General features: G+C 43.8%; 1 long non-coding RNA gene across 1 annotated transcript; it reads right to left on the bottom strand.

The window, feature by feature from the left end:
- Window positions 1-1,212: 1,212 nt before the first annotated feature.
- LOC121631609 lies at window positions 1,213-15,508 on the bottom strand. Its single transcript, XR_006008766.1, has 3 exons — window positions 15,421-15,508; window positions 5,169-5,171; window positions 1,213-1,224 (listed from the first exon to the last, which is right to left on the bottom strand). It is a non-coding gene; the product is annotated as an uncharacterized LOC121631609 (long non-coding RNA).
- Between the last annotated feature and the right edge of the window lie 4,029 nt (window positions 15,509-19,537).

Below are 19,537 nucleotides of genomic sequence, written 5' to 3'. Positions count from 1 at the left end.
ATTATACACCCTGATCAAACAGGCTTTATAAAGGGCAGATATTCTACTGTTAACATGCGGAGACTAATTAATATAATAGATTATTCTACCATCAATAACCTGGAAACAATAATAGTTTCTTTAGATGCAGAGAAAGCTTTTGATCGTGTTAACTGGAAATATTTACTAGCTACTCTAAACAGATTCGGCTTTGGCCCATCTTTCATTAACTGGATTAAAATCTTATACAGTTCTCCTAATGCGAGTGTTAGAACAAACGACCAGACCTCTCCAAGTTTTAATCTACAAAGGGGTACCAGACAAGGTTGTCCACTATCTCCCTCACTTTTTGCTATATTTATTGAACCGCTAGCCGCTGCAATTAGACAAAATAAAGCTATTAAAGGCATTCAGTCCAAAAATATATTTCATAAAATAAGTCTTTATGCTGATGACGTTTTACTATTCCTCCAGAACTCACAAACCTCTCTATCTGAAACAATCTCACTCATTAATAAATTCTCATCACTGTCGGACTACTCCGTTAACTGGTCTAAGAGTACAGTTCTACCCATCAACTGTAGCTTTCAAAATCTACCCAGCATCACCTTAAAATCAGGTAACATTAGATACCTGGGTGTAAATATTCCCTCCAGGCTCTCAGAACTAACAAAACTTAATCACACTCACCTTCTTAAGACTATAGAAGATGATCTTGCTCGCTGGAAATCTCTACCCATTTCACTCATGGGGAGAGTCGCCACCATAAAAATGATGGTTCTACCCAAAATCAACTATTTGTTTTCTATGATTCCTATGAAACCCCCCTCTACCTGGTTTAAATCGCTAGAATCACACATCTCCCGATTTCTCTGGAAAAATAAACCACCCCGGATCAGTTTAAAAACTTTACAGAAGCCGAAAGATAGAGGAGGATTAGACTTGCCTAACTTTCAACATTACTTCCTAGCTAATAGATTGCAATATGTCCTAAAATGGCTCAAACCTAGTCCACTAGATGACCTGTGGATAGACATAGAACAAACATTTTGTGACAATCTGGAAATTTCTGATCTCCCTTTTTTCAGCTTAAGTATAAAAAAGCAAAAGTGCTTTAAAAGTGTCAACATCAGCACTTCTCTGACAGCCTGGTGGGAATTTCTCAATAAAACCAACTCCTCAATAATACCATGTAAACTCACACCCATCTGGAACAATCCTGATATTCTACTAAACAAAAATATGCTAAACTTTAACCAATGGATTAACCAAGGAATTAAATACTTTGAACATATTATCCATAATAGAAACATGTTATCTTTTAATACACTCTCATCACAATATGGGATTAACAGCAACAGATTCTTAGAATATCAACAGCTCAAAACCGTAATACACACAAAATTCCCCCTTCACCGAACAGATCTGGAACTTCCTCCAATAGTAGCAGATTTTATGGACTTCTGTACCCCCAAATTACTTTCAAAAATATACAGATTAATGTTAAAAATAGATGACTCAAATTCCCTACCTACTTCAAAATGGGAGATAGATTTATCCATCAATCCTAGTCAACCATTTTGGTTACAAATATGTCTTAATGCCTTTAATATGACAGACAGCCCAAATTTACAACTCATACAATACAAAGTCCTCCATAGAACGCATTATACAGGACAAAGGATGTTCAAGATGGGTCTTAATCACTCCGATATCTGCACACAGTGCACAGGTAACACAGCAGATGATTACTTACACGCTTTATGGCTTTGTGCACCTGTCCAGAAGTTCTGGAATAAGGTCTGTGAGGATTTATCAACATGGGTTAGATGTAACATTCCTGCATGTCCAAAACTTTGTTTACTGGGTGACCTAAGTGACATTAATATAGACACTAACAAAGCACATATGGTCCTCACGGCCTTATGTATCGCAAAGAAAACTATTCTAGTGAACTGGAAGTCTAAAAACAATCTAAATATTAACCAGTACAGAAATCTCCTGTTGGATCACATCAGTCTAGAGTCTGTATCGGCATCCATTAAACACCAATCAGTTAACTCTCAGTCTTCCTGGACCCCGCTGATTAGTCACATCACGTAGTGGGAAGGGGTGCTGGGGTCTAGTCGTTCTGTGGGGGTCAGGGGTGGGGCTGGCTGGGGGACCTTGGGGGTCCATCGGCCCTGGCCGTTTCTCTGGGTCGGTGGTCGGGGGGGCCACTGAGTAGGGGACGGTGTGGCTGACTGGCTCCGGGGCCTTGGGCCTGGGGGCTGGTGCTCACTGGGGGCGGGCCGGGGGGCGACTGGGGGTCCGGGGCGGTTGGGGGGCTGGCCTGGGGCTGGGCGGCCGGGTTGCTGGGGTGGGGGCCGGGCGGGGGGCGGGTGCCCCGGGGTCTGGGGGCTGCCTCCCTCCAGCTCGGTGGGCCCTTCCTGGGCCTCGGGGGGCCTTGGCCGCCCTGGGCATGCCATCGGGGTCAGGCCGATCCGATGCCGGGCAGGAACCCTTGGGATTACAATGTGTCCGTTGGGTCTAAGGGAGGGGTAGGGGGAAGGGGGGTGGCGGGAGTCCTGGTGGGCAGTGGGGATGGAGTCTGCTCTCCTTCTCGCTCTCTCCCCTCCCGCCGGGGGCTCCTTCGGGGAGGATGGGGGCGCTGTGCCTTGGACCCGACCAGGATGCGTGTGTGCGGCCTGGGGCTCTCTGGTCCCCTGGTGTGTTGGCATGGGCTGACGGGGGTGGGTGGGCGTCCGGGGCGCTCGTGCGCTGGGCTCTTGGCGGGGCCGGGCCTTTGCCCCTCTTCCCTCGGGTGGTCTTGGGGGGGCGGGGGCGCCTACAGCGGCCAGCTGGGGAGTTGGCTGCCTGGGACGGGGATCTCTCTCCCAGTTGTGCCCCTCCTCGGGCCCGGCTGGGACGGGGATCTCGCTCCCGGTTGTGCCCCTCCCCGAGCCCCTCTCCTCCCCCGCCACCCCACATCACACACACTACACATAGGGCACTGTGGGGTGGGTGAATGGGTAAGGGTTGGGGTTTTTTTTTTTTTTTGGGGGGGGGGACACCTGCGGACATGTTCTTGTCCCTGGGGTGCCTGGCCTTGGTATTGGGTTAGCGTGGCCCACGGTGGCTTTGCCTGGGGCGGTCGGGCCCCGTCGGGTTCCTGGGTGGGGCTTTGCTGGGGGGAGGGGGTGGCCCTTGGGCCTGTGGGGCGCCTGCCCTCCGTGCGGCCCGCGCCGCAGCGCCCGGCGCCCGCTGGGCCTGCTCGCCATCCCCCTGGGCTGCCCGGTGCCCCTGCCCCATCGCGCCGGGGGTTCCGGTCTGGGGATCCCTCTGCTCTGGACCGGGTGGGCCGCTGCTCTGGACCGGGTGGGCCGCTGCTCTGTCTGCTTTGGCTGTCCCGGGCTTGGTACTCTGTGGATCTGCTTGGCCTTTGGGGCCTCGGGCTCCCCCCGTCCCCCGCTGATGCTTCAGGGTGCGGCGTGATCGCGGCCCCCTTGCGGGTACACATTTCCTCCCTGTTGCATGGCCACACATGCATATTAACACGTGCAAGCTCACAAACGTGCTCGTCTCTCCATCCGCTTCTCACTAGATGTAGCTGATGTTTGTGTGTTGGTACGTTCATCTGCAGGTATGTTTGATGACTATTGTAATTTTTTATATCATCGTCATCCTATCTTTCTTTCGGTATCATGTAGTACTGTGGTAGTTTATGTTGTTGTTTTTTTTGTGATATGTTCTGGGCAGCATAGACAACTGTTATTTCCACATTTTAATCCTGCCCTTTTCTCTCCCTTTTTTTTTTCTCTCTCTCTTTCTTCCTCTATCTCCCTGTCAGGTTCGGCACTGACATATAAGACTAAAGAAATAAGATTACAATAAAAATAATAAAAATATCAAGGGCAGCCATGTATATAACATGTCTCCCTTGGTAGAGCAAAACTGTCAAGCAAAATATGGCACACAGATCACCGTTCTGTATGTTAGGATGCTGGACAGGACAGGGTAAAAAAATAAATAAATAAATTAATGGATGATGCAGAGGAGTGAACTGTCCGACACGAAGAGGAGGACAGTTGCTTCCGCGAAGTCCATCAATTTAGGATGATGGACACTTCAAGGGCATTATCTCACTTATACCATGGTCACTTAGGAAAAAAAAAAAATTAATCAGTTATTATTACATTAATGTTGCTGTTGTTTCACCATTAAAATCCTAAGTTATTTACAAGTAGCGCCTGAGTGGACTATTTCATTGTGACACAGTGTCAAGGTAACCGACTCTGACACAGAACCTGCAGCTCGGTTGGCCCCAGCTGTTGTATTAGACCTGAGCAGCACTCTCTTTCTATTTCACGCCTTCACTGTTAATTGTAATCCAGCTCGTAATATTAGCAGCGCACGCAGCCGGTCGAACACCGTCAGGACGCACAGCCGCACCATACATGATACATATAAATACTCGCGTTTTATGTATGAGAGAACACGCATTAAGGTACATATACGGATATTTAACACACGGATAAACACGCGCAGTCAGGCTGCACGCAAACACGCGCGAACACGCAGAGGGGCGCACAAAGACACACGCGTCAGTAACACGCATGAAGCATTAAACCGTTCACAATAACCATGTTAAAAATCATCTGTTGGAATGTACATGGAGCCGGTTCCAGGGAGAAGAGGTTGAAGATCTTTAATAAATTACAGGAGCTGCAGGCTGACATTGTCTTACTACAAGAGACTCATCTAACAAACTCAACCATAGATCTTCTTCAAACAGCTCAGTTTCCTCGTGTTTATTCAGCTTGTTACAATTCTAGGCAGAGAGGAGTAGCTACTCTTATTAATAAGAGACTAAATTTTGACATAGATAGCACAGTAGTGGATCCGGAAGGCAGATTTCTGATAACTTTATTATCTATTTGCAATATCAAATTATGTATTACCAATGTGTACGGTCCCAATGTAGATGATCCCTCCTTTTTCCACTCCCTGTTTGCTACACTCCAGAATTATTCAGATAACAGAATAGTGTTAGCTGGTGATTTTAATGTAGTCTTGACTGAACAAGATCGCTGCAGCACATCAGGCAGTCATCGAGTCTGGCAGTCGTCAGAAACTATCAAACAGTACATGAAGGATTTTGGTCTTTGCAATGCTTGGCGCTCTCACCATCCTAAACTAAGAGAATACACCTTCTTCTCTTCAGTTCACCACTCCTTCTCTAGAATAGATTATATTTTAAATAGTAACTCACTAATGGGCGACATTTCAGAGACTCAGATACACCCAATCAGCATCAGCGATCACGCACCAGTTTCATTCACTCTGAGAAACAAAAATAATAAACCGATTGGTCAAAGCTGGAGATTTAACACCTCTTTATTGAAAGATCCTGAGTTTATTGATTATTTTAAAAAAGAATGGTCAATTTATATAGAAAAAAATGACATGCCTGAAACTTCAGCGTGTCTCCTTTGGGAAGCAGGAAAAGCAGTAATGCGAGGGAAAATAATTTCCTTCTCCTCACATAAGAAGAAGAAGGAAACAGCAAGAGTTTTAGAATTAGAACTCAGGATTAAATCATTGGAGGAGGCTTACCGCAATTCCCCTGAAGAGCACACAATGAATAATATAAGGAAAACTAAATTGCAACTTAAAGAAATTATAGATAAAAAAACACAATTTTTAGTGCAAAGACTTCGCCTGGAAAACTTTGAACATAGTAACAAATCTGGAAAGTTTTTAGCAAATCAACTAAAAACAAACAAGGAGAAAACAACAATCTCCTCTGTTAAAGATCAAGACGGAAACATCAGCCATGACCCAGACAAGATAAATGACACGTTTAGAAGCTTCTATAAAACATTATATGAATCACAGATTAATCCAACAGATGAACATATTGAACAATTTTTAAACAACATTAATCTACCAAAACTAAAAAATGAAAATAAAATAAATTTAGATGCACCTATTACTGTAGATGAACTCCACGAAGCTCTCCAACATATGCCCAACAATAAAGCCCCGGGTCCAGATGGTTACTCAGCAGAATTTTACAAGGAATTCTGGACAACGCTAGCTCCTACATTTTATAATATGTTGTTAGAAATACAGGAAAAACAAAAAATACCACAAAATATGAACTTAGCTAATATAACACTATTGCTAAAACCAGGCAAAGACCCCACACTTCCATGCAGTTACCGTCCCATATCTTTAATAAATCTAGACCTGAAAATAATTAGTAAAGCTCTTGCCAGAAGGATAGAAAAAATCACCCCTCTTATAATACATCCGGACCAGACAGGTTTTATAAAAGGTCGACATTCATCTACTAACACGCGTAGACTAATTAACCTCATAGATTACTTTACTTTACATAATCTAGAATCCACAATCATTTCTCTAGATGCAGAAAAAGCCTTCGACAGGGTAAACTGGAAGTTTCTATTTGCAACACTAGACAAATTTGGGTTTGGGCCTTCTTTCATAGAGAGGATTAAAATATTGTATAATAACCCAAATGCATGTGTGAAAACCAACGATCAAACTTCTCCAAGCTCCCGCTTACAGAGAGGCACCAGACAGGGCTGCCCACTCTCCCCCTCACTTTTTGCCATTTTCATAGAGCCGTTAGCAGCTGCTATTAGACAAAATATAGAAATTAAAGGAATCCAGGGCAAAAATATAGAACATAAAATAAGTCTTTATGCAGATGATGTATTACTCTTCCTTCAGAACTCACAAACATCACTCTCTCAGACAATCACGGTTATTAATAAGTTCTCATCAATATCTGATTATTCTATTAACTGGGCTAAGACTACAGCCATGTCCATCAACTGTGACCTACAAAACATCCCTAATATCAAAATACAGACAGGAAACATTAGATATTTAGGTATAAATATTTCCCCCAGATTATCAGATTTAACAAAATTAAACTATGTTCAGCTACTAAAAACAATAGAAGATGATCTCTTACGGTGGAGGCGCTTACCCATCTCACTAATGGGGAGAGTTGCCACCATTAAGATGATGATCCTACCTAAAGTTAATTACTTATTTTCAATGATACCCACTAAACCCTCCACCAGTTGGTTTAAATCTCTGGACTAATTCATATCCAAGTTTCTTTGGAAAAACAAGCCGTCACGTATCAGTCTTAAAACCTTACAGCAGACTAAAGATAGAGGAGGACTGGACCTACCAAACTTTAATCACTACTTTATAGCTAACAGGCTGCAGTACATCTCCAAGTGGCTCAAACCCAGTTATCTGGATGAGCCGTGGCTAGATGTGGAGCAGGCTTTGTGTGAGGACTTAGTCATCTCTGACCTGCCGTTCATCAGCTCAACCATTAAACCATATAAGTGCTTTAAAAGCCTTAACATCCGTTTTTCCTTAATGGCTTGGTGGGAATTCTGTAAGATAACCAGATCTTCCCTCTTTCCATGTAGACTTACACCCATCTGGAACAACCCTGACATCCTACAGAACAAAAAGATGATAAACTTCACTCAATGGAAGACTAAAGGAATACAACAGTTAGGACAGATAATAGAAAATGGAAACTTGGTATCTTTCAGCACAATAATCTCACAGTATGGAATCATCAGTAATAAATTCTTAGAGTACCACCAACTAAAATCAATTATATATAAGAAGTATACCCCTGTACAGTTAGACTTGCAGCTTCCTGTCAGAATAGCAGAATTCTTGAATCTTAATACTCCAAAATTATTATCAAAAATATATAGATTACTTGCAAAGCTAGAAGACAGGATATCTCTCCCAACTTCAAAATGGGAAGATGATTTATCTAATAACTTTGATCAGAAAAGATGGTCACAAATATGTTTAAACACGTTTAAAATGACTCAGAATTCAAATATACAACTAATACAATTCAAAATTCTCCATAGAACTCATTATACAGGACACAGGATGTTCAGGATGGGCCTTTCACCATCAGATATCTGCCCACACTGCTCTGAGAACACTTCTGATAGCTACATCCATGCGCTGTGGTCCTGCACACCTGTCCAAAGGTTCTGGATTAAGGTGTGTGAAGATCTCTCAAAATGGTTTAAAACCAGTTTTTCTGCAAACCCCACACTTTGCCTACTGGGCGACCTGGGTGACACCAACATAGGAATACACTCCATAAACTTGGTCCTCGCAGTCTTATGCATCGCAAAGAAAACTATTCTTGTGAACTGGAAAGATAAGAATAATTTGTCTATCCAGCAGTTTAGAAATCTCCTGTTAGATCACATCAGCATTGAGACAATGTCTGCCTCCTCCAGGAACCAATCAGATGACTTTCATTCCCTCTGGTCCCCTGTGACTGGCTACATCACTTAATGTAGGTGGAGGATTGCGGCTTCGCTGAGATGACGGTGGATGTGGGTGGGAGGTCCCTGGTGGCTTCGGGTCTCCGGTTGTCTCCTGGGTGGGGATCTCGGCTGCTCCACTGTTGGGTCGGCTGGGGTTCCGATCTGGGCGGGCGGCATTGGGTGGGCCCCGGGGTGGGGCTGCCTCGTGGCGGTGGGGGGTGGCTGCCGGGGTGCCTGGGTCAGTGTCCGTCGGCCCCTGGCCGGGTGGCCGGTCGGGCCCGGGGTGAGGGCCCCGGGCTCTGGGGCGTCTGGTCTCCCCCCGCTCCTGGGGGTGGGGGGTCTGCCGCTGCTGGGGGGGGCTGGGCCCGTCCGGATGTGCCGTGCCGGGGGCTGGTTGGTCCGTGCCCTGGTGCTTGGTCGCAGCCCCAGAACCTGGGTGGGGGTGTGTGTGTATATAGGTGGGTGTGTGTGTGTGTGTCTGTAGGTATGCTTGTGTGTGGGTGGGTGTAGAGGGATGTGTGTGCTGTACGTGTGTGTAGGTGTGTATGAAGGTCTGGGTGTGTGCGTCTATGTGTGTGTGTGTGTGAGGGGTGTGCGGGTGTATGTGTGGAGGTCTATGTGGGATGTATGTGTGTGTGTGTGAAGGTGTGTATATGTGAGTGTGTGCATGTGGAGGTCGATGTGTGTGTGGAGGAGTGAAGGTGTGGGTGGAGGCGTGAGTATGTATGGAGGTGTTTGTGTGTATATGCAGGTATGTATGTGAGTGTGTGTGTAGTGGTGTATGTGTATGGAGGGGTATGAGAGTGTGTGTGTATGTGGGCGTGTGTGTATGAAAGTTTCCATGTGTGTGTATGGAGGCACCGGTGTGTGTGTTTATAGGTATGTGCCTGAGGTGTGTGTGTGGAGGTATGTGCACGTATTGAGGTGTTTGTGTATAGAGGTGTGTGAGAGGGTGTGTGAGTGGCTGGAGGAAAAAAAAAAAAAAAAAAAGGGTGTGTGTGTTTGCAGGGGTTAGGACGTGTCCTCTGGGGGGCGCCCTGGCCGGGTGTCGGGGGCGTGGGCCCGGGGTTCCTTTCCTTCGCCTCGCCCGGTTCATGGTGTGCCTGGGTTGGGTGGCTGCTGCGGGCCTGTGACGCCCTTCGGGGCCGGCTGAGGACGGGGGTGCCCTAAGCCACTGGCGGGTCGTCTTCCAGGGGGGAGGTTTACTCCCCTCTGGACCTACATCTCCTGACCCCTCCCCTCCCCCACTCTTCACTACATACACAGGTAGGGCTGTGGGAGGTGTGCTTGTTGCGCTGGGCGGGGCAGGGGGGTCATCATAGTGGCCCCATTGCTTCGCCAAGCGGCAGCATGCCTCCCAGCTTTTAATTCCACTTAGTCACTGAGCACAAATAACATTTGCAACATACAAACACGTTTTGGGGGGCGGAACATGCGAGGTCAGGTGGGTGGGACTGCTCAGGTGGCCCCACCCCCTCCTCAATGCAGTTACTGCCCCCCAATTTTAACTCTTTTTTTTTTAATTGCAAACAGCACATAATATATTCCCTCACTAGTGGGGGAGGGAAGGGGGATGTGGTCTTTAAGCGCCCCTGTCTCCATGGATGGCCCGGGGGCAGGGCGGGCCGGGTGGCCTGTCGCATTGGCCCGGGGCGTGGGCGGGCTGTCCCGGGGGATTCTGGCTGCTGGCCCTGGGGGGAAGGTGCTGTTTTGGGGGTGGGGAGTGGGGGGCTGGGGCTGGGGCGGGGTGGGGGGGTGGGGGCCTGGCTCATGTCTCCTCGCCTCCTGGCTGAGGCTGTCCCCCCGGGACATAAGGTGGCGGGAGGATGATGGTGAAAGGATGGTGTTTGTGTGGGAGGAAGGTGTATGTGAGGGAGGATGGTGTATGGGTAGGAGAATGGTGTGAGGATGGGTAGTGGAAGGATAGTGTGTGTGTGTGTGTGGGAGGATGGGGTATGTGTGGGAGGATGAATGGTGGAAGGATGATGTATGTGTGGGAGGATGGGGTATGTGTGGGAGGATGGATGGTGGAAGGATGGTGTGTGTGTGGGAGGATGGATGGTGTATGAGAGGGAGGATGGTGTATGTGTAGGAGAATGGTGTATGTGTGGGAGGATGGGTAGTGGAAGGATAGTGTGTGTGTGTGTGTGGGAGAATGGGGTATGTGAAGGTGGATGTATGGTGTAGAAGAGGGAGGATGGTGTATGTGTGGGAGAATGGTGTATGTGTGGGAGGATGGGTAGTGGAAGGATAGTGTGTGTGTGTGTGTGGGAGGATGGGGTATGTGAAGGTGGATGTATGGTGTATGAGAGGGAGGATGGTGTATGTGTGGGAGGATGAATGGTGGAAGGATGATGTATGTGTGGGAGGATGGGGTATGTGTGGGAGAATGTATGGTGGAAGGATGGTGTGTGTGTGGGAGGATGGATGGTGGAAGGATGGTGTGTGTGTGTGGGAGGAAAGAGTATGTGAGGGATGGATGGTGTATGCGTGGGAGGATGAATGGAGGAGTGGAAGGAGAGTGTGTGTGTGTGTGTTTGTTTGTGTGTGTGTTGGTCTGGGGGGGGCAGGATTAGTTCTCGGGGTGTGCGGCTGGGCACTGGGGTGTGGGGCTGGCCTCTGGCGGTGGCCGTCTGGGCGGGCCGGGTCCCTCCGGGTGGCGTGCTGGCCCTCGGCCTGTGGGGGTGGGGGGTGTCCCTGCGCTCCTGGGCCCGGGCCCTCTGCCCCGTCTGTCCCGGGCGGCCGGTGCTCGGGGGGGGGTCGGGGACTGCTGGCCTCGGCCTGCCGGGGCCGGTGCCCTGTGTCCGCGGGGGGGGGGCTCCTGCTGGGGTCTCCTGCTGCTGTCTTCCTGGGCGGGCGAGTGGTCGTCTCTGTGGACCGGTCGGGGTCTGTTGCCTACGGGGGGGCTGGTGGCCTGGGTCTCGGGACCGCTGGCCTGACTCTGGCCTCTGTTCAGGTGAGGTGGCATCTGCATGATCACTCTGCATGGTCACTCCTTCCTGAACGTCTCCACTCCGTATATTCGGTATGTTGACACAGTCTCTGCGTCGCCGTGTAGCTGAGTCCTCCAGCACATCCACACAGGTTTCTCTGCGCGTGTTCTTGAATACAGCAGTTTCACTTATATCTATTATCATATTTTTTTTTTTTTTTTTTTCTTCAATATACCTTTTCTCTCTATTCTTATAATTATTCTTAAAATTTTATTATTATTTCTGTTATTATTATTATTATTACTATTATTATTATTATTATTATTATTGTGATTATTATTATTGTTACTATTATCAACTAGTTGTGTAATGACCTACTGGCTAGGATGATCTTAGCTATATATGTTGTAAGTAGTATGGATTACATGGTCTTTTGTATGTTGTCTGAAGTCTCCACCTGCACTCCCCACACCCTTTCTGTCCCTCTCCCTCCCCTCCCTCTTCTCTCTCCCTTCTTTTCTCTCTCTCTCTCTCTGTCCCCTCCGGTCGAGTCCAGCATTAAGAGTTTGATTTAATAAAGTTTTTCATATCATCAAGAGGGACTTTATACATGTAGTATAAATCCCTGCTTGATAGAGTAAAATTGCCCGGCACCAGACGGCAGCCAGACATTCATTCTGTTTGCAACGATGCTGGACAAGACAGGTGAAAAAAAAAAAAAAAAAAAGACCTGAGCAGTGGAGGGAAGGGAGATTATTGTGATATTATGTGACACAAAGTATAATTTCAGAGGGCGGGTGCAGCTTTTACAGCTTATGTGTGTCCAGAGGATGATGCGACATTTTGTTTCAAACAGTGAAAGTCTGCAGATAGTTTCCTAAATCGTTTTTATTTGCAAGAAATATTATCCACCATTCACTCTGATTTATTAAATGTGTATCGAGCAAGTAAGTCTATCCTAAATCGTTTTTATATGATCCACCATTCCCTCTGTATCAAGCAAGTAAGTAAAGTAAGATAATCAAGACAGGCGACGACCTGTTTAAAATGAAATGCAACATTGACTTTGATCGTGATATTACATAAAGATACTGGCATGTCCATAGTGGCGTTTGAAGGATGGAGATTTAACGTTTGTGGACCCTGACCACTGCTGGTTGGGACATTGCGGGACGACAAAATGTTGCTCCATTCTTGTCTCTCCTGGACTGACGGTGCCCAATAAGTCTGCACCTGCTTTCACAGCGATGCACCATCACAGACATGATCTGGTGTGTCTCCAGCTTGGCGTCTGAGTTTACGTTGCCACAGTTACCAACTAACGTTTAGTCAGCGCAATAATTTACAAAAATAAGGCTATTTGACCGGAACTTCTTTCATATGTGTCCATTACCACTTTTTAATCAGAATCAAGTATTCATCCAGACCGTGGTATGTACACTACCGTTCAAAAGTTTGGGGTCACTTCCCTATTGAATCCCATGGCAAAGTGACCCCAAACTTTTGAACAGTAGTGTGTATATATATGCCATGTGCTTACTTTTTGGACTTACTTACTTACGTCCTGAATTTGGTGTACCCTCAACAACTGAAGTTCACATTTGACTTCATTCAAAGGGTGCTTCTCTCACTTGGACATAAATCCCTAAAACCAAAAATCCAATCACTCAAATCTTCTGATGCAGTGAATAAATGTAATCACAATGTGAATGTGATGTGACATCTTGTCACATTGATAAATTTACCCTTATTGGTAAAGTGATATTTTTTGTTTGATCCTTTTTTGTGGGAGAATGCCTTTCAGATCACTAAATGGTTTTATGTTCATGATGAGAAACATGGACACCAACCTTATTTTAGGTTTTTGTTTTTCCTTTTGTGTTATTGCTGACATGATTGTGGTGATATTGATAACCAGCATCAGGTTCTTTAGTCAGTTATCTCTGATTTAATATCTGTTATCTGCAGAAAGTCAATGTCTAATGTAGTTCTAAACTCATCCACTAAGAATTTAAATCAGAAAGCTCTGCACACTTCTTAGCAGGAGCTGTCTCAAACAAGGATTACACTTGCACATTTGGTTGCAATTGTGATTTTATTTTGCAGTCATGCAATAGGTGGATTGGAAACAGAGTTGAACTATATCTGCTGTTTACTTTATTGAGATAAATGTTAGGCCCTTCAACTGACTGTGGAGTTAATCTATAGTTTGTTTCAAACCACAGTTAACAGAGATATTGAAGCAGGGATTCTAAAAGTTTTAATGACTGTGGGACATTTTAGGGACATATTAGGTTGAACGCCACACATAAAAAAAATCATGTTACTTTTTTCTGAAAAAAAGTCTTTGGAAAAGTTATAAATAACATACAAAGTATGCAATGATTCCATATTTAAACATATAAATATATTGTAATATAAGTCTTAAGAATATAAACTACTACATGATACATAAAGAAAATAGAATAATAATAATGATATGAAAAAGTACAGTAGTAATTAAACGTACCTGCAGAGAAACGTACCAACGATCACGCCGCACCCCGAAGCATCAGTGGGGGACGGGGGAAAAATGGCCGGTTCTCTAACCAGCGTTGTTTCCTAATCAGTTTTCAGATCAAGGCCCATTTCTTTTTTGCCACAGACACCACAGTGCTTAATCTGGAGGTTCAACAATCATGAATAAACATACGGAACCTATAGCATTCATAATTTCTAACACTTATAGCCCATCTACATCCGCGAAACCAGCTAAAAACCTAACTTTTACGTATGCTAACTCTACTGAGTCGGTATAACCGCAGCCTCCAACAAATAATCTGATCCATAACTGTCGTCAGAGATAGAAGAGATGGGTAGTATGCTGCCATTATTCGACTCTGGAAAACTGGTTGAAAGTCCCTCCCCTTCCGCTATGTCAGTGTTACCGCCGCCAGACCTAGGGGAAATCTGTACTGGCAGCAAGAGGCCCACAGGCTAGGGAGCACTATGTAGCCAGTACAAACTGTGAATCAGAGAGGATACCGTAATAGTGTGTTGTCCAGGCCAGAGCTCATTTATTTTGAGCTGCATTTTCAATAAACAAATACATTCAGACAATGTCAAAGTACTCATTACTTACAACAAAAGAAACCAAGAATTCCACAGATAAAATAAAGAAAAATAAACTGTTTTAATTGAAAGTGCATATAACCTCATTAAAGGTATCTTTATAAAATAAATATCAATTGGTCTTAAGCAAATTAAAATAACTAAAATAGAATATTACATTTACTCACAAATACAAATCTCTGTGGTGATTACCAAATATATACTTCAATCTACTTTCACTCGGTCTCACCAGTACAGCAGAACATGCTTGTACTTAATGGCGATGATAAACAACATGGCGGTGAGCACATAAAGAAAAACATGTATGTAAAACAGTTTGTTTTGATTTTTTTAAAAAATCCTCACAGAAAATGTTACTGGCTGGTTAACATTTTAAATTCAGTTCACGTGTCTGACTTTTCTTTAGTGTGGAAAATTTTGACTTAAAAGGGCATATTTTTGTTGCACAATTTCATATATTAAATTCTATAGGTTTTCACTTCAAATTTGCAAGTTTGTGCATTTTTGCACATATTTACCTTCATATCTATCTCCCTTCTCCAAAACTGACAAAACTGAAGTAGTCACAATCAAAGCGAAAATTCTTATTATGTGGTTGTAGACTAAAGAAAAGAAGCAGGAACTGCAGAAGATGAGTCATAGGAAAGCTGTCATGTATCTGCTTCAGCGAGCCCACTGTGATGATCATGTTTTGTGATTTTTCCAAGTGCTTTTAACTCAGTTCAGCTACTCTGTTTTGTGAGAAGCTCTATAAATTACAGGTGGATTCCTCTAACAGATCAGTTTGTGACACTGTAAGGCTGTGTGTCTGAGATGGTGGTCACTGGAGCAGCACAAGGGACTGGACTCTCACCATTTCTCTTCACACTGTATGCCTGTGGCGGGGTTCTTCGCCAACCAATAAAACAGGCAAGTCGCTTGTCAGTTCGTGGTGGATTTATTGTGCCCATGGCTCCCAAACGGTGCTCAGCAGTGCAAGAAATGTCCAAAAACTCCAGTGCCAATTATATTTACATATTTACAAAAAGAAAAAATAAGAAAAATAACAAACATACAACTTTTGTCTCTCTCTAGACCAGCCAAAAATAATCCAACCTTTTGTCTCCGCTCAATCCTTCCAGTTGCCAGCAATGCAACTCAATGAATGACTCCATCCTTCTTCTCAGGCTTCCCTTTAAATACTCTAAGCCCCGCCCCTTATGCTTAATAATCCTTAATTTCTACAAATAAATCACTTTAGTTAAGTTCTTGTTATGTTTCCACATAAATAAAATAATTACAAAAATAACACAAATTCTACATATTCGTTTCGAATATTCATATTAATCACAGTAGCAGAAACAGCAAAGTAATAAATGGTTTTTAAAAATAAAAATGTTTGGCGTGAACCGGAGTGCTCACGTGGTCGTGACGTCACTTCCGGATGTCGCCCAGGTCGGCTACTTAACAGTGGGTTGGATATGGCCTCGGGTTTGACCAAAGCCACAGCAGTGACAGGAAGAGGACGGTAATTAACCAGCAAACGCCATATAATCAATAAGCCTAGCAAAATATTAAGTGTGCACCCTTAATAAGTCGCTACGTGAGGCAGACTGTATTCCTGTGTGGTTTACTGTTTTAATATGACTGTCGGACTTTGGCGGGAGTTTGTCCCCGGAGAACTGACTAGGCGAGTATGTGTGTGTGTGTGTGTGTGTGTCTGTGTGCGCGTTTATGGACTCAGTAGGGACAGCTGTCAGTGACGAGACGGCTTCGTCACAATGCCTCAGACTTCCAATACAACTCCTGAATCCTGTCATCTGTAGAAATACTCTGAAGCTCCTAAAGCTGACTGTCTGGAGAAAAATGCTGCACAAGCTGCTGTACTCAATAGACAGTTCTTCATAACAGGGATTGTTCAGTCAGGGCTTCATTAGGTCATTTGCATCATTGAAAGATACAGGAAGTCATTCTTGTCAACAATTATACTACAACATTGTAATTTCTATCAGGGCATTGATGAAGTGTTTTTGATATATAACACACAACAAACATAAAAACAAATATGCTGAAACTATGCTTAAGTTATATTTTGTGTGATATAGAATTTAAAAATGCCTAAATTTTGGTATTTTCAACATGAGATTAAAGCCTGTGGTTCTGACTCAGTTTAAACTCCTATTTTGTAAAAGAAATGCTGAGCAAAATTTGCCTCCTTAACCCTAATTCTACCACAGCAACACTGCGAATCACACTGGCTGTTTGGCAGTAGTTGTGGATCAGTTTACTACAGTTAATTAAAGCAAGATCTGTGCCAATGGTTTCTTTTTTTATTTCTTTTTGTTCCATGTTACCATCAACCCAGCAAGGAGGAGAATGAGAAGAATGATGGTGAGGCCTGTAGCGTTAGCTCGAGCCTTGAAAAGAAGCTGCCACTCATACAGTACTGGGGACAAAGCCTTGCAGGCTCTCTGGCTCCATATAAAAGCCATGTTTTAGCCCATACAGCAAATATAACTGTTCCTTTTTTCCCCTCTGTTCTCCACAAGCCAAATTTCAGGAAAAATTACTTCTGTGCCAGTTACCATGGTGACTGGTCAGCACAGTGAGCAGAGATGGGTACCAGAATTCCCAACAGAGTTCCTTATTCCTGTGCATGCTGTGTAATGTGCTTGGTTTCTACTGAAAGGCAGCTTTGATACTGAAAGAACAATGGTATAAGTGGAAATGAAAAAAACAAAACACACAAAAAACACGGTACAGAAATTTCTGCACTTGAGGTCAATTAGACTTTTACCAATGGCTGTGTAAAGTTGAATGTGATTATTTCTACACAGTTGCTCCTTGCACAGATATATCTAATATGAATAAAGCAGATATGCAGAGACACCAGTCCATGCTTTTATCACCTGCAGAATAGAATATGTCATTGTAATGGTCTTCATAATAACACAATAAATCCACTACCTCTGTTACAAAACTCAGGTCCTCGTCTGCAACAGTAAAAACAAGTGGTCAACAGCAGCTTCACCTGATGTGATTCAACATTAGAATATTCAACTCAGTTTAGACAAGAGGTATGTTTGGTCCAGCAGGACCCACCAAATATTTCATGCAGTAAAATAAGCCAACAAGCACAAAACGCTGCAGTCACATAATTTACAACCAGCTAAACACACTGACAAGCTGAAGAAGTCACAAAGATTCCTCATCTGCTTTTTAACCTGGACTAATAAAGTGTTCCTCATGTTTGGCCCAGTTTCCAGCTGTTTCTGAGCTGGGAAAGAACAGATGTGGACAGATGTGTACAGTAGCCTATGTGTACAGACTAGTGTAGCTGGGCAGCCTCAGTATTGAAATATCCACCTGTCACATTAACACAGAACATAAAATGAACTAAAATTTTATCTATGACACCAGGGAATCCCATATAGAACCTTCTGTATGTCCAAGGTTGGACTAACCAGTAACTCTTAATGTTTGGGCGGATGGGACATATAACAGTAGAGCAACAAACCAAGCAGCATTAATGACAGAATGAAGTTTTGGCAACTAGTACCAAGATTGTTATTACAGCTACATGAAAAGGAAGAATCTCAGCTAGTGCTTATCATATTATGTTCAGATACGTTTGCAGCTTGTAACACACCAGCCGTCTCTCCTCTATCACTTATTTATTAAAAAGTAGTGATGTCGATGCTGCTGATTTCAAGATATCCAAAATATCTGCAACACTTGCTGCCTCCTCCTCATCGATCTTCCTGCTTTCATCTTTTTACTCTGAGTCCATTTCACCATGTTACTCTGCATCTTAACTGTTCTGCCTCCGCGCTTGTGTCAGTTAATTATTTTGTCTGTGCACAGGTGTCAGTGTCAGGCCAAGGGACCAATCAGCTACACCGATGTAATGCACAGTGCACACATTTATTTATTCATTTTTTTGACAAGCAGGCCAGTCAGCCCACTTTCAGGTCCAGGCCACCGGGACTTGTCCCGTTTCTTCCATGGGCCACTCTGGGCCTGCTCCATCGCTTGTGGTCTGGTGGATTTGTATGGTTAAAGATGTTTTTAATATCATTAACTATGAAAAGCAATTTGTGTTGCATTTTTGGCATGGACAAAACATGCTAGTTTTAGCATAAAGGCTATAAAGTAATATAAATTCATCCATTTTCATGTCTTTTAGGTTAGGAAGCGTGGTAGCTCAGTGGTTGCAGAGGTGGGCTTGGGTCTGAAGGACCCTGGTTTGAAGTACCAACAGAGGTAAATCACTCTGGGCCTCTGAGCAAGGTCCTTGACCCTCAACTGCTCCATGGGCACAGAAACATGGCAGCTCACTGCTGCCATGTTTCTGTAGTAAATTTATGGTTGGGTAAAATGCAGAGCCTAAGATTAATAAAGTAAAAATTATGTTAGGCTCATTATTCTGTAAGGCAATGGAGAAAAAGCAACAATGGAGTTTTTAAAATTATATAAAGATTAAATTTATTGATAAATCACATTTCAAACAACTCATGTTTCCCAAAGTGCTTTCCAAGCTCAAATACAACTAAAATCAATAAAATAGATTTGACATGATCTCAGTGATCTTTCTTTAGAATGAAACAACTTGAACGTTGCAATAGAAACAAAGCAGTAAAAATTTTAAAGATTAAATCTGACAGGTACACATGATGTCTGAGAAACATGAACCTCAGTCTCCTGGGTGAATGTCCTAACGCCCAGTCATACTGTTTTTACAATGTGTTTATTTTTTGAATATCTATCTTAATTGCAGGCACGCCTGCTATAACAAGCCAATTAAAGTCTTTTCCACTATGTGAAATTGCAGGTTTACATAAACTCTCTGGACAACAACCTCACACCTGAACTGCCCAGAGGACAGCAGTGTCGTTAGGTTAGATACAAGTTTAACCATTTTAATGCCTGATTCAAGAAGTATGGGACAGAAAATGTTATTTTTTTAAATTTGAAGTCAATATTTAACTTAACAAAATACATGAAAAACATATTGAAGAAAAGAAAAATAAATAAAGCTGCTTGTATATATGATCCATTTATAATTGTATGAAATGTTGAGCTAAATATTTACAATAGGTCTCAGAAACAGCTTTTATCAAACATTGTCCATCCATGTTCTTGGATGAAGCTTTCCATTCATTTTGTGTAAAAGGGAAATATACAAAATGGCATAAA

Source organism: Melanotaenia boesemani, chromosome 20 (genome assembly GCF_017639745.1).
Source record: "Melanotaenia boesemani isolate fMelBoe1 chromosome 20, fMelBoe1.pri, whole genome shotgun sequence".
Taxonomy (NCBI): domain Eukaryota; kingdom Metazoa; phylum Chordata; class Actinopteri; order Atheriniformes; family Melanotaeniidae; genus Melanotaenia; species Melanotaenia boesemani.
Note: the sequence above shows the minus strand (reverse complement) of the source record. Positions and strands in the feature narration are given on the sequence as shown.